This window comes from Hylaeus volcanicus, chromosome 7 (assembly GCF_026283585.1).
Source record: "Hylaeus volcanicus isolate JK05 chromosome 7, UHH_iyHylVolc1.0_haploid, whole genome shotgun sequence".
Lineage (NCBI taxonomy): Eukaryota > Metazoa > Arthropoda > Insecta > Hymenoptera > Colletidae > Hylaeus > Hylaeus volcanicus.
In genome coordinates this window covers 10,978,693-10,998,409 of record NC_071982.1, presented here as the reverse complement: position 1 = coordinate 10,998,409, position 19,717 = coordinate 10,978,693, and the positions used below count along the sequence as shown (strand labels likewise).

The 19,717-nt window shown below is 34.1% G+C and overlaps 2 long non-coding RNA genes across 4 annotated transcripts in view; one reads left to right on the top strand and one right to left on the bottom strand.

Moving 5' to 3' along the window:
• The window catches only part of LOC128879712 (uncharacterized), a 67,863-nt gene that overhangs the window by 42,019 nt on the left and 6,127 nt on the right, over positions 1-19,717 (bottom strand). For 2 of the 3 annotated variants that reach the window (XR_008457682.1, XR_008457681.1), the window contains one exon: positions 16,876-17,002. This is a non-coding gene — a long non-coding RNA (uncharacterized LOC128879712). Of the gene's footprint in view, positions 1-16,875; positions 18,625-18,719; positions 18,854-19,717 lie in introns of those variants that run through there. The other variant, XR_008457680.1, reaches the window with a different exon arrangement.
• LOC128879713 (uncharacterized) overlaps positions 16,101-19,717 on the top strand; it is a 4,397-nt gene continuing 780 nt past the window's right edge. The window contains exons 1-2 of the long non-coding RNA XR_008457683.1: positions 16,101-16,233; positions 16,329-19,657. This is a non-coding gene — a long non-coding RNA (uncharacterized LOC128879713). The remainder of the gene's footprint in view (positions 16,234-16,328; positions 19,658-19,717) is intronic.

Sequence of the window (19,717 nt, the reverse complement as noted above, 5' to 3'; positions counted from 1 at the left end):
TTGCACTGGTATATGTAATACAAGATAAAGCGTTTATAGAAATAATTATTAGACTCGGACAAGCTGCCTTAATTTCATTATTTACTTTGACATTTAATAATTTATTTCTATTATTATTGCCTAATGATGCTTAAAACGACGCAATGGGCAAATAAAATATAAAAAAACGCGGGAATTATTACTATCTAGTAATGCGTTTCTGTAATCGAAGTATCGAACAACTTGGTTGTATGTCTATAGAAGCGTAATAAGAATGAAACCCTGACTGACTGACTGACATATGAACGCCCACGCTAAGCCCTTGCACCTAGAAAGCTGAAATGTTGTATATAGGATTCCTTTATGATGTATACAAGGAATAAGAAAGGATATTTCGAAATTCAACCCTTAAGGGGGTAAAAAGAGGTTGCAACGTTAATATTTCCCGCGGACCGCTGCTATCGGAAATATTAATTGGAACATCTGAGTTACGGAAAACAAAAGACAGTCACTTACTGATTCACGAAGGAACACGCGGTCGAATGCGAACGACATCAAATAAATATTATTCCACGGTAGTCATTCATGTACATTACAAGCAAAAGACTAAGCACACAAATCAATAAATTAGCATTCTGCATCCTACTACATTTACATTTTATATTATCATTTTATTTTAATATATGTAATTATTTAATATATGTATTTAATAGATGCAACATGGTTTGGAAGACGCACATTTCTGTAATTACGAAGAAGTTGGAAATTGGGTTGCTGAATGGATAAGCTCGAAAGATAAACCCTTCTTTCGTCGCGGAATTCAACTTTTGCCAGAAAAGTGGAAAAAAGTAGTGACTTCTGAGGGCAAATATTTTTATTGATATTTTTATATACTTTACTATTGAAATAAATGCTCAGAAAACACGAAAAAACAAAGGCTTTAAATGCAACCTCCTAATACTTTTATATAATCGATAAGCACCTAATAAAATTACATATCCGCCTCCAACTGAGATTCTCCAACCTGCACAATTTTTTAATCACCCTGTCACGCCTAATCCTCTAGTTTAAACAAATTTTAAGCGACTTCTCGAGTACCAGCGAAACAAGAAAAAACGGACAATTCAAGACCCAAGAGAACTGTTTGACGATAGTATTGGCAGGAAACTGAACAGTTGGAGCACCTCCTTAGGAAATTTAAACGATTTCTTTGTTTCTCTTGATTTTTTATTTTTTTTTTAATTTTTTTTTCCAAGCGAAACAACCGTCCCGGCGCCTTACATCGACCGCTCGTTGTTCCTTAATTAAATTGACTTTTTGACTGCGGTGCAATTACTGCGCCGCGAGCGAAGTTGGAAAGAAAATTCCCCGACCCGCGAAGGTATTCGTAAAAAATCGCCGCGGTTAAGTATGATGAAGAACCGCGATTTTTTTTTTCTTCCAGATTAAAAGTAAATTTCAGATTTACGCGTCTCGACGCCATCGCGGACGGAAAATATTTGATCCGAACATTACCGACGGATTAATGGGAATTCACGATAAGAAATCTCGTGCTCGTTAAGTCGATCACCGAATTTGAAATATCGCAATTCGCTCTCGAAGGAGGATTCAAAATTCAGGAAAATTACAATCGAGGGAAGAGAAAAAGGAGTAATCTTGTTGCGACACGATACGAAAGTTTCTTCTGGAACGTAAGCTTCCCCCGATTAATTATTTCGACACGCGTGCAAATTCGCCCGGCAGCGAGTACATTTCGTATTCATAGCGCGGACATTAGAATGGGCATTAATGTAAAAGAAAATAATAATTCATCAGTAGCTCGGACAGGTTTTCGTGGTAACGACCTCGAGTCACGAATCGGGGATTCCTGCGTAATGAATCAAGATGGTGACACAAAGTGGTGCGCACCCTACTGACCCTAATGCGTGCAACGGAAAATAAAGCACGAGTCCGAAGCGAAACAGTCTTAGGATGATCGACTACTCACAAGGTTCTCTATTCCTAATTCCATCAATTAGTAGACTATTTTGCACAAAATTCTCGAGATTAGGGAAATCCAGGAACAAACGTTATTCGCTGTAGAAAAGTTTAAGTTAGGTTTGATCAAAGCTGTTGCATTCTCAAGATAATGAGTAATAATCCGTTTATTGATTTTTATTTTTCCAGATCAATTTTCATGTGAAGTTTTAGTGAATTGAAAAGAAGGACTCTACTGTTGAACAGTTGTTTTCAATTATAACAGGATTACACATTATTACCAAAACAAATATTTGTTATGTAGAATATATATATAAGTGTTATAATAATTTGATTCGATTAAAAGCTATAGTTAAAGATATGGTCCAGTAGAGTAATTTTTCCATTAATTTATTAAAAGTTTCTTTAGAGACTGGGCTGTACAATCCCTGCCGAAGCGAGACAGTCTTAGGATGATCGACTACTCACAAGGTTCTCTGTTCCTAATTCCATCAATTAGTAGACTATTTTGCACAAAATTCTCGAGATTAGGGAAATCCAGGAACAAACGTTATTCGCTGTAGAAAAGTTTAAGTTAGTTTTGACCAAAGCTGACATTCTTCAGGAATGTAAAAATTGCCAAGATAATTAGTAATAATCCGTTTATTGATTTTTATTTTTCCAGATTAACTTTCATATGAAGTTTTAGTGAATTGAAAAGAAGGACTCTGCTGTTGAACAGTTGTTTTCAATTACAACTGGATTACACATTATTGGCAAAACAAATATTTGTTATGTATAGACTGCGAATCTTTATGCAAAATAAAATCTTCGCGAACGTGCCTACCAAAATTGAACCTAAATAGGAATTTACTTTATCCTGCAAATATTATACCATGCACTTTACTTTCAATCTTTTTTATATTCTTTCATATTGTTTGCATTTTGTAGCTTCTTGCACATTCAAATTTCCTATAAATGCCTAAAGATCCGCAGTCTAGTTATGTATAATATATATGTATAGGTATTATAATAATTTGATTCGATTAAAAGGTATAGTTAAAGATATGGTCCAGTAGAATAAGTTTGTCCATTAACTTATTAAGAGTTTCTTTGGAACTTGGACTGTACAGTCCACCGAAGTAGGACCACTACAAATTTGAAGCATTTTTCGCGATTTCCGTAAAATTAAAAGGCTTGTTGAAATAATTTATTAACTACTAACATAATACACTACTACTGTACATACTGTCCATCATTTTCCCAAATATCTGTAATTTTTGTTTTCAATTGTGAATATGTGGTGCTTGAAAATTCATAAACTTTTCTTTTAAGAAGGCTCCAGACATTTTTTATAAACCCTCGTCACCCACACAATTTGATTATTACCGCGATAGTAACAAATCAATTGTTATATATACCTCATTATCAACGTATTTAGAAATAATTTGAATGACCTAAAATAATTTAAGCATAAAAGTGAAATTTTCGTACGTGGTCCTAATTCGATGGCCGGGGACTATAAAACTAAAAAACAAACAGGAATTATTACCTACAATTTAAATTTGTTAATTTATTTTTATAGTTCCTGGGATGAAGCAACTAATAGCTACAATTCATTTTGCTCTAATACTAATTTCATTTTCCTGGGCACCTTGGTCAAAACGTCGAGCAAACAAAGAAATTGTTCAACTACGATAGATTGTTTTTTCCAAAACAAAGGAACGACGTTTATTCTCGACCTTCCTCACCTCTACCATTTTATCCCCTAGCGTAAGATACACCCGGATTGTTCGAGGATTCGGTCAGACGGTTGTTGCGACTGTAAATATCAAGTAAAACTCGTTTGAGAAGTAAGGAAGATAAAATATTCCTTTTTGCCAAACGTATGACCGTGCTATTTCTTCGTTTGCCGCGGAGAAGCTTGGCCACTGTTTCTTTCAGTTCCACGAGACGTAACCGGCGACAGGGTATTACGTAAAGAACAGGTAGTCGCTACGTAATACGGTGACACGCGTGATTTTTTTCCCTAGGAGTCGCGTCCTAGTTCCCGCTTCGCGCGCAAACGTTTGCTCAGTGATTAGTGATAAGCCAATGCGATTTCCCGACGCCGCGGAAGGCGATAAATTCCCCGTGATAAATTCAAAATCACTGGCGACTTTTTACGCGTACACACCGAACGATCTTTCGAAAAAAATTATTCAAGAAACGTAGGAAATAAAATATTGGGTTGTCTGGAAAATCCATGCGGATTTTTGGTAGTTGGTACAGGTCTGAATACATCGGAATGACTGAAAACAAATAACATGCATACGTCCTTTAAAAGATGGAAATATTGTAGAAGATAAAATAATTTTTGGGAACAAAAATATAACCGACTTCAAAAAAAATATTAAAATTGCGCTAAAAAGAATGAAATAATTTCTATTTCATTTATATTAAATTAAGGGGTGGGTGTAGAATACATTCGTACGCCGGACAACTTCCTAAAAAACTTTTGTGTGAAATTGTAGTTTATTAATTTCTTTCTCTATAATCAATGATATTCTACATATTCTCGGAAATCTCTAGAATAGATATTGCCCAAATAACAGTTATTAGTTTATATAATTTGCAAACTTAACAGGAAGATACGAAAAATTGGTAGAAATATAGAAGCAATAAATATTCGTACGGTTTTTATAACGAGCCAATTACAGTAGAATTTGTAACATAAACACGTCAGTTTATAGCTTCGTACGAATTAGAAACGTCAAAATTACAGTAAAGAAGTCTTAAAAAATGTTTTAATACAAGAGTGGAAGAAAATCCCATCCCGAATAATATCAAATTTAGTTAATTCACCTAATGCCTAGAAGAGTTACAGAAATTATAAAATCAAAATGAAATCCCACGAAGTATTAATTATTTATAAATTAATGTAAATTAATGTATATTTCATGTTTTTTTTTTTTGATAAAGTTTTAAAATTTAACATTTGTTCGAATACTTGTTGCTTCTATATTTCTATCGATTAACTGTTTTTTTCTTGTTAATTTTGCAACTTATATAAATAACTAATTTTTTTTATACTGAATTTATTGTAGAGATTTCCAAGAATATGTAGATTGTCATTGTTTATAAAAGAGAAGTTAATAAATTACAATTGAACGTAGTTTTTTTTTTTTGAAAATTGACAAGTATACGAATACTTACTTCACCCACTGTATGTAATTCAATAAATACACCTGTATAAATACAGGCTGTATATCAAAAATCAAATGTGCCTTTGAATTTTCCTTAAAAATCGGCACGAATTTTCTGGAGAACCCAAAGAAATGGATTTTTATCTTTAACCCATTCATTGCCAAGCGAATCTAAAGTATTGGACGCCAAGATTTAATACAGATGTGTAATAAAGGTTATAATTACGATAATAGAAAGTGATATTAAATTCGTTGTTTTAAAAAGAAAATTTACGATCTTCTTTTACAATAATTCGTGACTCAAAAGGCTATAAATTTATCCCTTGAGCGATTGCACATATTGCAGATATTTGAACCACGAGACATCTTGTAGATGGCAGTGAATGCGTTAAATAAAGAATTGTCCCTTATGAATAAATAAACAAAAATTCCATCTGCCATTTGATGAGTTTTTAAATGAATTAGTAGTGTAGGAATAATACGTTATTTTATTTAATAAAATTGAGGGTCTAAGAATATTATACTGGAATAACTATTAAGTAAGTACTATAAAGAGTATTTTAAGGGGGTCATCCCGTGTGACGGCAATTTTTTTAAGGTTTCTGCCGAATTTTTTATAGCGAAATGAAAAAACACAGATTACCAAATTTTTACTAAATCTCGTGATCTACATTATATTTTTGCTCTAAAAAATTCAAAGTTACAGTTAAAGGCTGAATAAATATACAGTAAAAATTTGAAAACTCTGTGTTTTTTCATTTCGCTATAAAAAATTCCGATAAAACCTTATAAAAAAACGGCCGTTACACGGGATAACTCCCTTGAAAATGATATTTTATTCTATTAATGAGAAGAATACTCTAAGAATAGTATATTATTATATGTATACGTAAGAGCAATTCTATAATAAAATTAATACTGTAGGAGTAGTGCATTATTCTATTAATACACGTAATATTCCAATAACATATTCATTTTAAATCATGTCTCTCAGCTAAGAAGTACCTTTACAAGAACCTACAATAAACATTCAACAATAACACATGATATTGGTTAACAAAAAATCCTTGAAAAACCATAATAAAACTAGGAAACATAATAGAGCTACTAACCTTAAACTAACCCCCTACTAACATCTTAAAAGAAAAAAATAAGAACTCCCAGTAGAATTTTTACGAGTAGTAAAATATTAAACAAATCGTAAAATTTCAGTAAATCGTTGCTCCCACCAATAAGGAAGGAGTTTAGAAAGGAGTTCTTATTGTTTAGTAATTTATTATCATAGTATAGTTTCTTTAAATTCTGGAATATTAACTACTATATGTAAACGATTCGGAGATATTGGTTTATTAACAGGAATTTGTTTATACTCAATTTATGGTCCATGAAATTTAATCTTGTATTTTTTTAGTTTAAATATAATTAGCTTTATATTAATTTTGGCAGCTTTGACTAAAAGAGCTCAATTACCATTTTCTTCGTGATTACCTGCAACTAAATCATTCCTAAAAATTCCTAATCATCGCAGCAAATTTATCGATACGCCAGAGATAAGAATTTCACTGACCCAGGCGAAGGATGGTGAATCGGCCACCCACAGGACCGCGTTAAATCTCGTAAACCGACCTCCTCTGTTCTCCGACTGCCTGGGACCGGGGAATTCTTTTCACCTTCGGGGCCCAAGGCGGGGAAGCACCCAGGGGAAGGCTTAAGTATACTTTCGTATACACGTGAAATATCCTTCGGGTCGAAGCTTAGGGTCGGCCACGACCACGCCGGGGACACAAAGTTTCGACTCCACCGATTCCGCAGGCCAAAGGAATTTCCGAGGCCCTTTCGGGATAATGGGCCATGGGGCCGAGGGTTCGGACCTGTTTGAACTCGGCACCGAACTTAGGCTACAACTGCCACTATGGGTGCCCGTATTTCGAAGTAAACTCGACCCCGACGCTTCAGGTAGGTCGCACGATTCGGATAAGCTTGGACTCAACCGAGCACGAAATCGACGATTTTTAGTGGAAAAGCAAACGAACCGTTCTAGTTAGAAAAACCAGTGACGATTTCACTTACAGTGGGTGTAGAATGTATTCGTACACCGATCAATTTACCCCAAAAATTTAGGGGAAATTGTTGTTTGTTAATTTCTTTTTTTTATAATCAATGATATTTTACATATTCTCGGAAATCTCTAAGATAGATATAGTCCAAACAACATTTACTAGTTAATGTAATTTGTGATGTTAACAAAAAAATGCGAAAAGTGGGTAAAAGTATAAAAGCAATAAGTATTTGTACGTGTAAACACATTAGTTTCTTGCTCCGTACGAATTAGAAAACATCAAATTTCCAGTAAAGTACTTTTAAAAATCACTCTAATAGAGGAATGGAAAAAGATAGAAGATTCCACTTCGAATAACTAATAATTTAGTTAATTTAATGGTTAGAAGAGTTAGAATAATTATAAAATCAAAAGGAAATCCCACGAAGGAAGTATCATATACTTGTAAATCAATGTGAATTTCTTTTTTTTTTTAATGAAGTTTTAAAAATTAAACAGTTGTGCGAATACTTATTGCTTCAATATTTCTATCGATTAATTGTATTTTTCTTGTTAATTTCGCAACTTACATAAATAGCTACTTCTTTTTTTTACTCTATTTATTCTAGAGATTTCCGAGAATATGTAGAGTGTGTTTGTTTATAAAAAATAAGTTAATAAATTATAATTTTACATGGTTTTTTTGGAAATTGATCGGTGAACGAATACCTTTCTACACCCACTGTACGTCGTTTTTAAATGATAACAACCTTCTTTCTTATGAAAGTACATTAACTGACGAACGCGAAAGTCGTCGTCTGGCAGCCAGTAGTTGCTAAAATGTATGAAAATAAAAAATAAAATTACGTCGCAATGAAATGACTGATTTTTGGTCATAGACATATAAAAATATAGACCGAGCATAAACTGCTACTATAGGTAAGGGGGGGTCTGATATTCGGTGTGTGGAAGGCACTCTTCTAATGTCGATTTATTCCGGCAAGACTCGGTAGTATTCGGCTCACATTTCACATGTACACATACCGTACTGTGAATGTGTCAAAGAGATATGAAGGTATAGACCGAGCCTTTGTACGAGGGGTAACTGACAATCAGTGATCCTCAATCTGTTTTTTCTAGAAATTGAAACTAATATTAACCATTCTGTAACACTATTTTGGTTATTTAATACATTCTTCTAATAGCATAATAATTAGACTCCGGAAGTTTATGCAAACGCATATTTTTATAAGAAACAGTTAAAAGAATGGAACCTGGACAGAAATTTATTTTGTGATTAGAATACTATAAAAATACATATTTTATTTTATATATTTTGCATAATTCATATGCTTTGTATATTTATGTTTAAAAGTAATTTAAAAGACGCATTGAACATTCAGGAAGACAGATGAATTCTTTTAATTTCTTATATTCAATATATTATTGCATATGTTATTTATCGTGCTTCTGAGAAATATTTATCACGAAACTTTTGTATCGTAATCGAAAAAGAAAAAGAAAAAAAATTTCAAAAATCTGAATTTTAAAACCTTTCTCTTTAATTTCCCAAAAATTTGAAAAAAAAAATGGAGCTGCCTCCTTATTGACCCATACCCCTCAATTGTCGATAATAAAGGAGACAGTCAAAGTCTTGACTGTACTCTGAGCGAATTATAGTTTGAATCATACAATTCTAAGTTTGTGTTCAATAATTACACAAAATCAGCAAAGAAAGCTTTTCAATTGTTCATTCGTGAACAAACTTTACTTCGATTGTTTTCAAATGACTAAGAAAGTGTGCCATAATTTTCTGTGATCCTCTAATATTTGGGAAAAAGAGACAATAATTCATCTGCCGCAGCAAAGAGTACACACAATCTTTGTTAAGAAAAATTAGAAAGCAGAATGTTTCCACAGAAAGGGGTCTACAGTGCGCGATTAGTATTCACCTTGTTATCATAAGATACGTTAACAAAGGTCAGTTCAAACACTCGTCCTCCAAACGGAGTTCAAAAATCGAAGGATCTCTAAAATTTATCGCTCACGATAGCTGAGGTCGGTCCTGTCGCAGTTTTCAGGTCATACTTTTCGATTTCCAGAGTTAAGAATAACGAAGGGGAATCCATTTTACCTCGAATACGCTACCTTGTTCTCTCGTGGTTCCTAGTTCTACTAAAATAATAATAATAGATAGAGTCCCGCTGTTTTTCGTCTATTCCAATACGAAACGAAAAGAAACAATAGCGAAAGGACCGATACCATAGTCGCTATTTCACTTTGAAGATCAAAGTTCGCGTGGAGAGAAGGTCGTCTCCTTTTAAAGGGTCATGAGGTTACATTAAAGTCGACCTCATGTTACAGGCCCTTCTTACCCTATTTGCACGCCTCGGAGAGAGAGACGGCTATAGCGGAAGAAGATCGACGTCTACTTCCAAGTACGGCCTTCATGGTAATGGATTCTCCAAAATTGTGGTTTGCGCGAGTTTAGGCCATCTCGTGCCTGCCAATCGAGCACCGAAGACTTCATTGAAACTAAACAATTAAAACTTTTATGAACATCTAATTTTCTAGAAATTTCTCGTTGATTACTGTTTAGGTACTGTACTACGATGTTGTTTAAAAGACCTCAGTGGTATTACTTTTTTAATGTTAACCTTTTTTAATGTTAACCAACTATGCCCAACGATAAATTAATCTAATTAAATTTTCTTTAAATGTTAAACAAAATTGACTACCATTTACATGTGTATCATTGTAAGTTACTGTTGGAAACTATTCGGAATTGAAACAGAAATTAATAATTATAGAAATCAAAACAAATCAATCGTGAGATATTTTTGATAATTTTGATTGTATATCATTTTTAAAATACATAAAATACATTGTAAGATTCACTGTTCAAAACTATTTGGAATTGAAGCAGAAATGAATAATTATAATTATATATATAAAATATATATGTTATAAACAAATCAATCGTGACACATTTTTGATCATTTTGATCGTATATCATTTTTAAAATACTATCTTTATCTAACTATGCCCAACGATAAATTAATCTAATTAAATTTTCTTTAAATGTTAAACAAAATTGACTACCATTTACATGTGTATCATTGTAAGTTACTGTTGAAAGCTATTCGGAATTGAAGCAGAAATTAATAATTATAGAAATCAAACTAATCAATCGTGACATATTTTTGATAATTTTGATCGTATATCATTTTTAACAAAGAAATTTAAATTGAAAGGTGATCATTAAATATGGAAGTATTCGTAGTATTTAATAGATTGAAGTATCATGAACTGGATTTTTACTTCTATTCATGTATCCATTTAATTTGTAATACTTTACTTGATTTATAATGCTACAATACTTTAATTACACTAACATAGGTACTAGTCCACCTCTAAATGCATTTACTTCTATTCATGTATTCATTTAATTTGTAATACTTTACTTAATTTATAATGCTACAATACTTTAATTACACTAACATAGGTACTAGTACACCTCTAAATGCATTTACTTCTATTCATGTATCCATTTAATTGATAATACTTTACTTAATTTATAATACTATAATATTTTACTTACACTAACATAAGTACACCTCTAAAATATGAATATTCCTGATTATTGATTATTACTGAGTCAATTACCATAAAGACAATAAACACAGAGACGAGACTACATTTTCCTAACGAGCAACAGTAATTTCAATTACCATCTTACTAATTTCGATGGAAACGGTATCAAATTTCAATTTTCTTTGATCGAACGCCGAATGAAATCCTCTTATAGTCCGCGTGCAAATTCAGAGGAGAAATTGTCGAAAAAGACGTACCGGCAGTTAACATAGCGTTACGGTGCACGCGCAATATACGAGCTTTTGAGTTAATTAAGCGAATATTAAATCCCTCTGCATGCCAGTCGAAATTTCTCTTACATAAGCCCGAACTACGTTTTCGACGTTACAGAAATTCTGTTCGCAACAGCGCCAAAGGGAGCACACTCCGTTCTCGCAAACACCGCAGTAAGATTGAATTTGCGCGCCGAGGATCATTAACGTAATCGCGAAAATCAGCGACGGATTCGTCTTAATCTTTTTCGCGGGCGGGACAGATGCCACGATTATCGTCGTAAGGTAGACGGAAGACGGAAATTCGGTCTCCAGCGCTCGATGCGCGGCCACGGGCTCGCGAAAATAGAACAGGAAATCGTGATTCAGTTTTGGATCGTCGGATTTTACACGTCTACGTTCCCGAACGATTCCATTTCATAGTCGATTAGCAACGATCCCATCGAATCATCCTCCAAAAACGTGCCGGCGTGAAATCATTATTATTGTTCAATATGGCGCTGCTGCGTGGCGCGGAATTATTAGCAGATCGCTCGATTGGAACGCGTGGGGTAGAATACGCTGGAAAAGACTTTGAGGATTCGAGAATACATCATTTGGACATGTAATATTGATTTTGTTGTTGATTCAGTGACTTTGAAAGAAATTTTTAAATATATGCTCAGATTGATTGGTTTGATAGTTTTAGCGTTAATAAATAATACAGTTTATTTTACTTTCGGCTTTTACTTCGACTAAGTGATCACAAACTGACCAAAACGAACGTATATTTTAGTATTATTTTATGGAACAATTGTAATTAGTGAAAGGAGATAGGTGAAATTATTTATTTTTCATTGAGATATCTATTATCTATTATCATATTCTACGGGGTATTTCACCTATAGTGGGTGTAGAAAGGTATTCGTTCACCGATCAATTTCCAAAAAAACTATGTAAAATTCTAATTTATTAACTTATTTTTTATGAACAATGACATTCTACATATTCTCGGAAATCTCTAGAATAAATAGAGTAAAAAAAAATAGCTATTTATGTAAGTTGCGAAATTAACAAGGAAAAAACAATTAATCGATAGAAATATGGAAACAATAAATATTCGCACAACTGTTTAATTTTTAAAACTTCATTAAAAAAAAAGAAATTTACATTAATTTATAAGTATATGACACTTCCTTCGTGGGATTTCCTTTTGATTTTATAATTATTCTAACTCTTCTAAACATTAAATTAACTAAATTATTAGTTATTCGAAGTGGAATCTTCTATCTTTTTCCATTCCTCTATTATGGCTATTTTTAAAAGTACTTTACTGGAAATTTGATGTTTTCTAATTCGTACGGAGCAATAAACTAATGTGTTTACGTTACAAACTGTACTGTAAATGGTTCGTCATAAGAATCGTACAAATACTTATTGCTTCTATACTTTTACCCACTTTTCGCATTTTTTTGTTAACATCACAAATTATATTAACTAGTAAATGTTGTTTGGACTATATCTATCTTAGAGACTTCCGAGAATATGTAAAATATCATTGATTATAAAAAAAGAAGTTAAGAAACTACAATTTCACACAAAAGTTTTTTGGAAAATTGATCGGTGTACGAATACTTTCTACACCCACTGTATATGTATACTTTAGGCAGTAGCCTGAGCCCCTCAGGTCTCATCCCGTACACTATACTTTTCCCTCACATATCAATAAGGAAGAAATACCTTCCCCTAACAACTATAATTGTATTTATCGAATAGCAATCACAATTGATCCACAGTCAGTGTAATAAGTATTCGTACAAGAACCAAAACTTCATAAATTTATTTTATTAATAAATTTTAGGGGAAGAAATAATTAACCAACATTCCTACATATTTTTAGAGTAGATTTTGCTTAAATTAAAGTTTATTACTTTTAATGTTAACCTCTTATTTCTTTCCTTATTAATTTTATTTTAAATTAGTTGCTGAACGAATACTTCTTACACCGACTGTATATGATCCTATAAAACATTCATACACCGCTCCAAATAATTAGGAGCCCCCATTAGTATGCTGCCCGTGTCAATGCTGTCTCTTCGCAAGAAATCTCAAAAAAAAAAAATAACAATCAAAATTTAATTTACCTGATGTATTCATTCCTGCAGAAATTTTGTTTTGAAAATAATAATAAAGTTCTATTTAATTCGTAATAAACTATCAAGTATTAATTGAATCTATGAAATGCTTCCAAACTACTCAGAATAATACTATCAAAAGTTCGATATGCCATAAAACATCTCTATGCTGCTCGAAATGATTAGAAACTGTAATGTCTTTGTTGTTCGTGAGTAAAATATTTTTCAAAAATTCTTGGACAATGAATAGATGTGGTTTGTTTGTGATTCCGTCTAGTAGAAAATTTGTTTTATGAGAATAATGATGAAAATAAAACTATCCACTATTTTCTTGGATTTGGAAAAGTAATAATAAAATTATTCATTGCCCTGTGTGTTCAATTTGTAATTTTATTAAGAAGAAACCATTCAGTCCATTTTCCAAGGCATTCTGTATTATGTATTTATATTTCAGGTCTAATTTATACGACGATTCGAGCGATCGATATGGCGTACCACGAGTTCGTACTGCGAGTTTGTACCTGCATACAGAAAAATTTTCTTTCGTTTTCAATATTTCAGATGTTGTTCCAATTTCTTCTATGGTAGAAAGTTTTAAGAATTTCTACACCGTGTCAGCATGTTCTTAATTTCCTCGCAAACAAATACTTTTGCACTGTTCCTCAAACGTCCCAAACAATATCATCTTTAAAAATAAAAAAATCAGGTATAGTCCATACCGTTGGTGTTCTATTGGAAACCAAATGTTATTATCTATTCAACTATTTATAAATAATTGTAATAATAAGATATATATAATATAAAATATATGTATAACTATTTTTAAATATTTTGTAAAGAGATACCTACAAATAATGAACTGAAAGTGTTCCATTAAAAAACAAAACCCTACAGCCTCTTTAGAAATTTAATTTTCAAACAACGTAAACGACATTTTTTAATCTTACAAACCCCCACGAGTGTTATATCAAACTTCAAACTTTGCATCCTGATTTATACACATACAAAATATACAAAGAAATATCGATTAATATAAAAAATACATCGATGAAAAAACTACGACCTGCCCTGCCATTCTTAATATTTCTGAATCTGTGGATTCTGTCGATTAGCAGATACAGTGGATGTAGAATGTATTCGCACACCGATCAATTTCCCAAAAAACTTTTGTGTGAAATTGCAGTTTCTTAACTTCTTTTTTTTGTAATCAATGATATTTTATATATTCTCGGAAGTCTCTAAGATAGATATAGTCCAAACAACATTTACTAGTTAATATAATTTGTGATGTTAACAAAAAAATGCGAAAAGTGGGTAAAAGTATAGAAGCAATAAGTATTTGTACGATTCTTATGACGAACCATTTAGAGTAGAGTTTGTAACGTAAACACATAGAGGAATGGAAAAAGATAGAAGATCGCACTTCGAATAACTAATAATTTAGTTAATTTAATGGTTAGAAGAGTTACAATAATTATAAAATCAAAACGAAATCCCACGAAGGAAGTATTATATACTTGTAAATCAATGTAAATTTCTTTTTTTTTTAATGAAGTTTTAAAAATTAAACAGTTGTGCGAATACTTATTGCTTCAATATTTCTATCGATTAATTGTTTTTTTTCCTGTTAATTTCGCAACTTTCAAGAAAGCCCTCAAATGGAAAGACATTAAAACAACTCGATACAAGACATGATGAAATTTTTGGGGCTTATTCTTCGTATGGAACAAGTGCGTAAGGACCGAAAAGAGGATTATTGGAGCACGGATCCGTGTATAGAAACGCCAATTTTTCCGAAAACAATGACAAGAGTCAGATTTCGTATATTGTGGACCTGGCACTTCAATAATAATGAAGAGTTGACTGATAGATCAGACAGGCTTTCGAAAGTCAGACGACTGAATTACTTTGTTACCAAGTTTATAAATGTTTATAAGCCTATTCAGCAGTTGTCTTTGGATGAAGGGATAATACCTTGGAGGAGGAGGTTATTATAAATACCTAAAGTTCACAAACTACAGCTATTTTGTGCAGAAGTAATTTTGCGTACGAATTGTAAAAAATCGCCCGCTACCCGTTGAGAGTTTGCCGGCAAAACACCCGCGCAAGATGTGTTAATGTAAATTTCTTGTTTTTTAAATGAAGTTTTAAAAATTAAACAGTTGTGCGAATACTTATTGCTTCGATATTTCTATCGATTAATTGTTTTTTTCTTGTTAATTTCGCAACTTACATAAATAGCTATATTTTTTTTTTTGTAATCTATCTATTCTACAGATTTCCGAGAATATGTAGAATGTCATTGTTCATAAAAAATAAGTTAATAAATTACAATTTTACATAGTTTTTTTGGGAAATTGATCGGTGTACGAATACCTTTTACACCCACTGTATATATCGCAGATCTATCAAGGTTAGAAAAACCGAGATTGATTTTCGCCCAGCCAGGTAGCGTCTCCGGACGTCCCACGGTATTTATACGGTGACCCGAGTTTACCAGACGACGTTCGATCTCAGACGAACGGAGAGGAGGAATGCGCGGCTGCAGCGAAAAACACTGCAAGGACGCACGCCGGATGCTCATCCGTACATGTTGGCCGACATTCAACAAGTGACTGACATTGATGTCGCGCGAACGACATCCTACATCCTCTACCCTACGAGCCTTCGGGGTTGCACGTAGGTGGGGGCAAGGGGGAGGGGCCAATCATTTTGTTCAAAGGTCAAGATCGCATGGAAAAAAAAAAAGAGTTGCAACTTGCCCGTTGCGTTTCTATGCGCGCAGATCAACGGAATAACGAGTAAAAATACTCCTAAATGGTCGCCGCTGCACTGTGTCTCACGTAACCTCGATATCCGCCATAGTAAAACAACTTTATCGTATTTGTGAAACGTAGCAAGAACCTTCAACCTTTCTGCTCGATCAATCAGTAGCGGAGCAACGACTGTTCGTTGAATTAATTTCGCCATTTCTTTTTTAATTATAAGACACCTTGGACTTAGTCATTTCGAGTTACGGCACTTTGAGGTTCTCCGGAGCTTAGGAATGTTTCCTTCATCGAAGGTCAAAGTGAAAATTTCATGGTGTGATTCGGGTAAGATTATCTGAAATGCAATATTTGTTTGTACAACTTCTTTGGTAAATATTCATCGCATATCTTAGGAATACTGAAATAATGTTTTTGTGTAGATTGTTGTTGATAGTGTGTATTGCAAGGATAACTAAAAATCTACTTTATCGCAATTTTTAAATTGTGAATTATCTCATTGTTGGTTTCCAAGGAGGATATGTGAAAATTAAATTGAGACAAGGATAACTAAACATTACATCCAGATCTACGATAATATTAATATCCGCGCCTAACTATAGAGGAAAGTTAATAAAAAGTAATCAAAATGAAAATATTTTCGATTTCTTAGCTAGATAATGTTACAATCTGAACAAAGTCTAAATTAATCCAACTTGGGTAACTTTCCCCTACTCTCTCCAACATATTGTTTTCCAAATTTCGTTAAACAGTGATTTACGTAAAGAAAGTTCATTGTTTGATGCAAATGGTAATCGATGACGCGGAAAATACTACCAAATATTTATTGTTATTAAGTCCAGTGTGTGGATATTGAAAAATAGAAAGAAAAAAAGAAAGGTATGGGTAAAAGGATTTCGCAAAACGCGAACGTAACAACGAGGATGCGATGAATTTAATAATTTACCAATTGAAAGTGCAATTACTCACCGTGCTCGGCGATAATTTCAAGTGACTGAAGGGCCCGCGAGACACAGACTACCTCAAGGGTTAATTCCACCGATAACGTTGCGGAGATTTCCAGCCGATCGATCATCCACTGGTTACGCTGATGCAACTACCTGTAAAACCACCAAAAATTAACGCGAAGCGATACTTGCCGCACCTATTCCTCCAAATGCACACGATCTCGTGTTCGTGGCCGTCTCGCAATCTCTATACTCATCGATGAACGCAGAATTGCAGTAAAAATGGAAGAAAATTGCGTCCTTGTTTGCCAATTATGCTTCCAATAACGAATACAAGTAAATTTATAGGAAATCTTATTAATACAAATACAATACAAATTTCACGTGTTAATTGTTTGACTGGTAAGTTTATAAAATCTCAACTAAATTCAGTCTGCAAAGTCCTCTTTTCGTTCGTCGTGTTCATTTTGTTTTCCGACTTATTTGATGGTTCAATACTAAAATTAAATTTTCAATAGTCGATAAATTCACAAAATCTACAAAATAGGTTTCATCTTCTGTTAGTATTTTACATAACTATCGTTGGTAATTTGTCAAGTAAAGACCTTTGCTTGCCTTCGTTGCAACAAATACATTAACAAGAATAGTTGGTTACTAATCCCCCAAGGTGTCCCCACAAAATTAATTTATCTAAATTCTTGCACTTAGCTACTTTAATTGTTAACGCTTAGAATCTACAAACATTTTATGTATTTTCATAGATTTCAAAAATATTGGTACCTAAAGATAAGCGAACAAAGTCGAAAACAGAATGAACGAGGAACGTAGATAAAACGAACGATGAAGACGCCTGACAGGCAAAATTAAGTTATGAGACATAAATTTCATCGCGTTAAAAGTTTCTATTAATAGCTACTCGCCCTTCTCGCGTAGTCATGGCATCTATCAATATCGGGTAATATATTCATCCAATTGTTATTTCATAGAATAACTTTTGCTTTCGTTCGTAAATACATTATAATTCGCATTTATTATTCGGCGTAACGAACGCTGAGTAACATCGATCGATATTTCGGAACAGCTACTCTTGGTATGGTGGAAAAAGAGGATAAACATGTGATGGGTACACACGAAATGCATATACAGCGGTCACACGATAAATTCAGTGCTTCCGTCAGTTACTACAGCAACCATATTCTTCATTTTATGCAAACACACATTCGACAATACGCATGGAGATTGTTATAGACGTGGTGAAAAGTATGATGAATTACTTTACACCGTACATATTATTCTCTACATATTATACTCACCGTACATATTATACTCTATATAAATATAATGATACGTAAATTTACAAAATGTGTCATTTGTGACGTTGATACACCATTTACACTAGATAGATCAATGATGTAACATCACTAATGATTTGTCAAGTCTAAATTAAATACATTACGTTAAAACAAACAAATGAACTATCGTATAGTATATAAATATATTCTTTAAGCTACTTGTAATAGAAACAATGCTTTCAAAGTAAATATAAGAAAGCAAACTTTATTTTGCTCAAGAATATAACTATATTGTTTGTCCGTGAAATTATTTTCCCAAATATAATATTTGTCATTCATTCTATCTTTCATTCTTCCTCAGAAAAGTGTGTTCACTGCAAGGCACTCATAATTATGGATTGAACCACACACTCCTCCATTAGTCCTACCCTGAATTCGCTACTGCTCATCGGCTTCCGGCCATGGTGACTTTGTCCAACCTGTAAATATGAGATATTCGTCGTGACATCAAAAAAATTACGAAACCAACGTGAAAACAGATGCCGAAAATGAAAGAAAGATTCTTCCACGCTACCTAAAATCCCTTCCAAAATCGCGCAATCAATGATATCAACCCAGACTGATTTAGCAACGACCTAACCTCGAACCGCGGTGCCTATTCGCGCGCGCCATCATCCAGCAATGGCGCTGCTTCCGCGACACGACAAGGATCTCTTCGATCGTTGCCCCGGCGTCGAAAATTACACGTTTCGTACGTCGTCGCCGCATAGACGCTTTCGCGTATTATTGGACGAGCATCCTGTGTTCGAGGATGCTTTAAAAATCGCCTTTCATAATCACGTCACAGAAACATTAATCACCGGCGTAGAGCTCGCTCTGTATTATCGAACAACATCGTCCCTGAAGTTTCTCGTAATGGCGGCCGTTCTCGCCGCACGGGGCCCATAGGCGCGTAAATATCAGCACGAATGAGCACCGACAAGCAAAGGAAAAGACCGGCTCTAGCTGCGCTCGTCTCGAGGCACCGGCGCTAGAGGGACAGAGACGGCGAAACTTAGTGACAAAGAACGAAAAAGAGGAAGAGGGGGCTAGCAAATAGAAAAAGAGAGGAACCGAGGGGCCGTCATAATTCCTTGAATTGAACGGCTGGTTATTCTCCACCAAGGTTACCGACGCAGAGGATGAACGAAGCGGGCAGGCCAGGCAAAGCAGGCTAGCAACCTAGCGGGCAGACTACCATGCAAGCAAGTAAGCAAACGAGCGAGGCAGGCAAGGCGGTCGGGCAGGCCAGGCAAGCAGACAGGCAAGCTGGCTGCCAGCGAGACGCGGAGAGGAGAGGAGAAAATCAAAAGAGAGGGGATACATGACGAGTAGGACGAGTAGGACGAGTAGAGGTTAGGTGCGAGCGACGGGAGGAAGGGAGGGGAATCGATAGAACGACAAGGACGGGGCGCGCGGAGTATATGCCGCAGCACGGCAGCATCAGGCGTCGTCGGCGGTACATGGACTGCGGTGAGGCGAGAGTAGAGAGAGAGAGAGAGAGAGAGAGAGAGAGAGAGAGAGAGAGAGAGA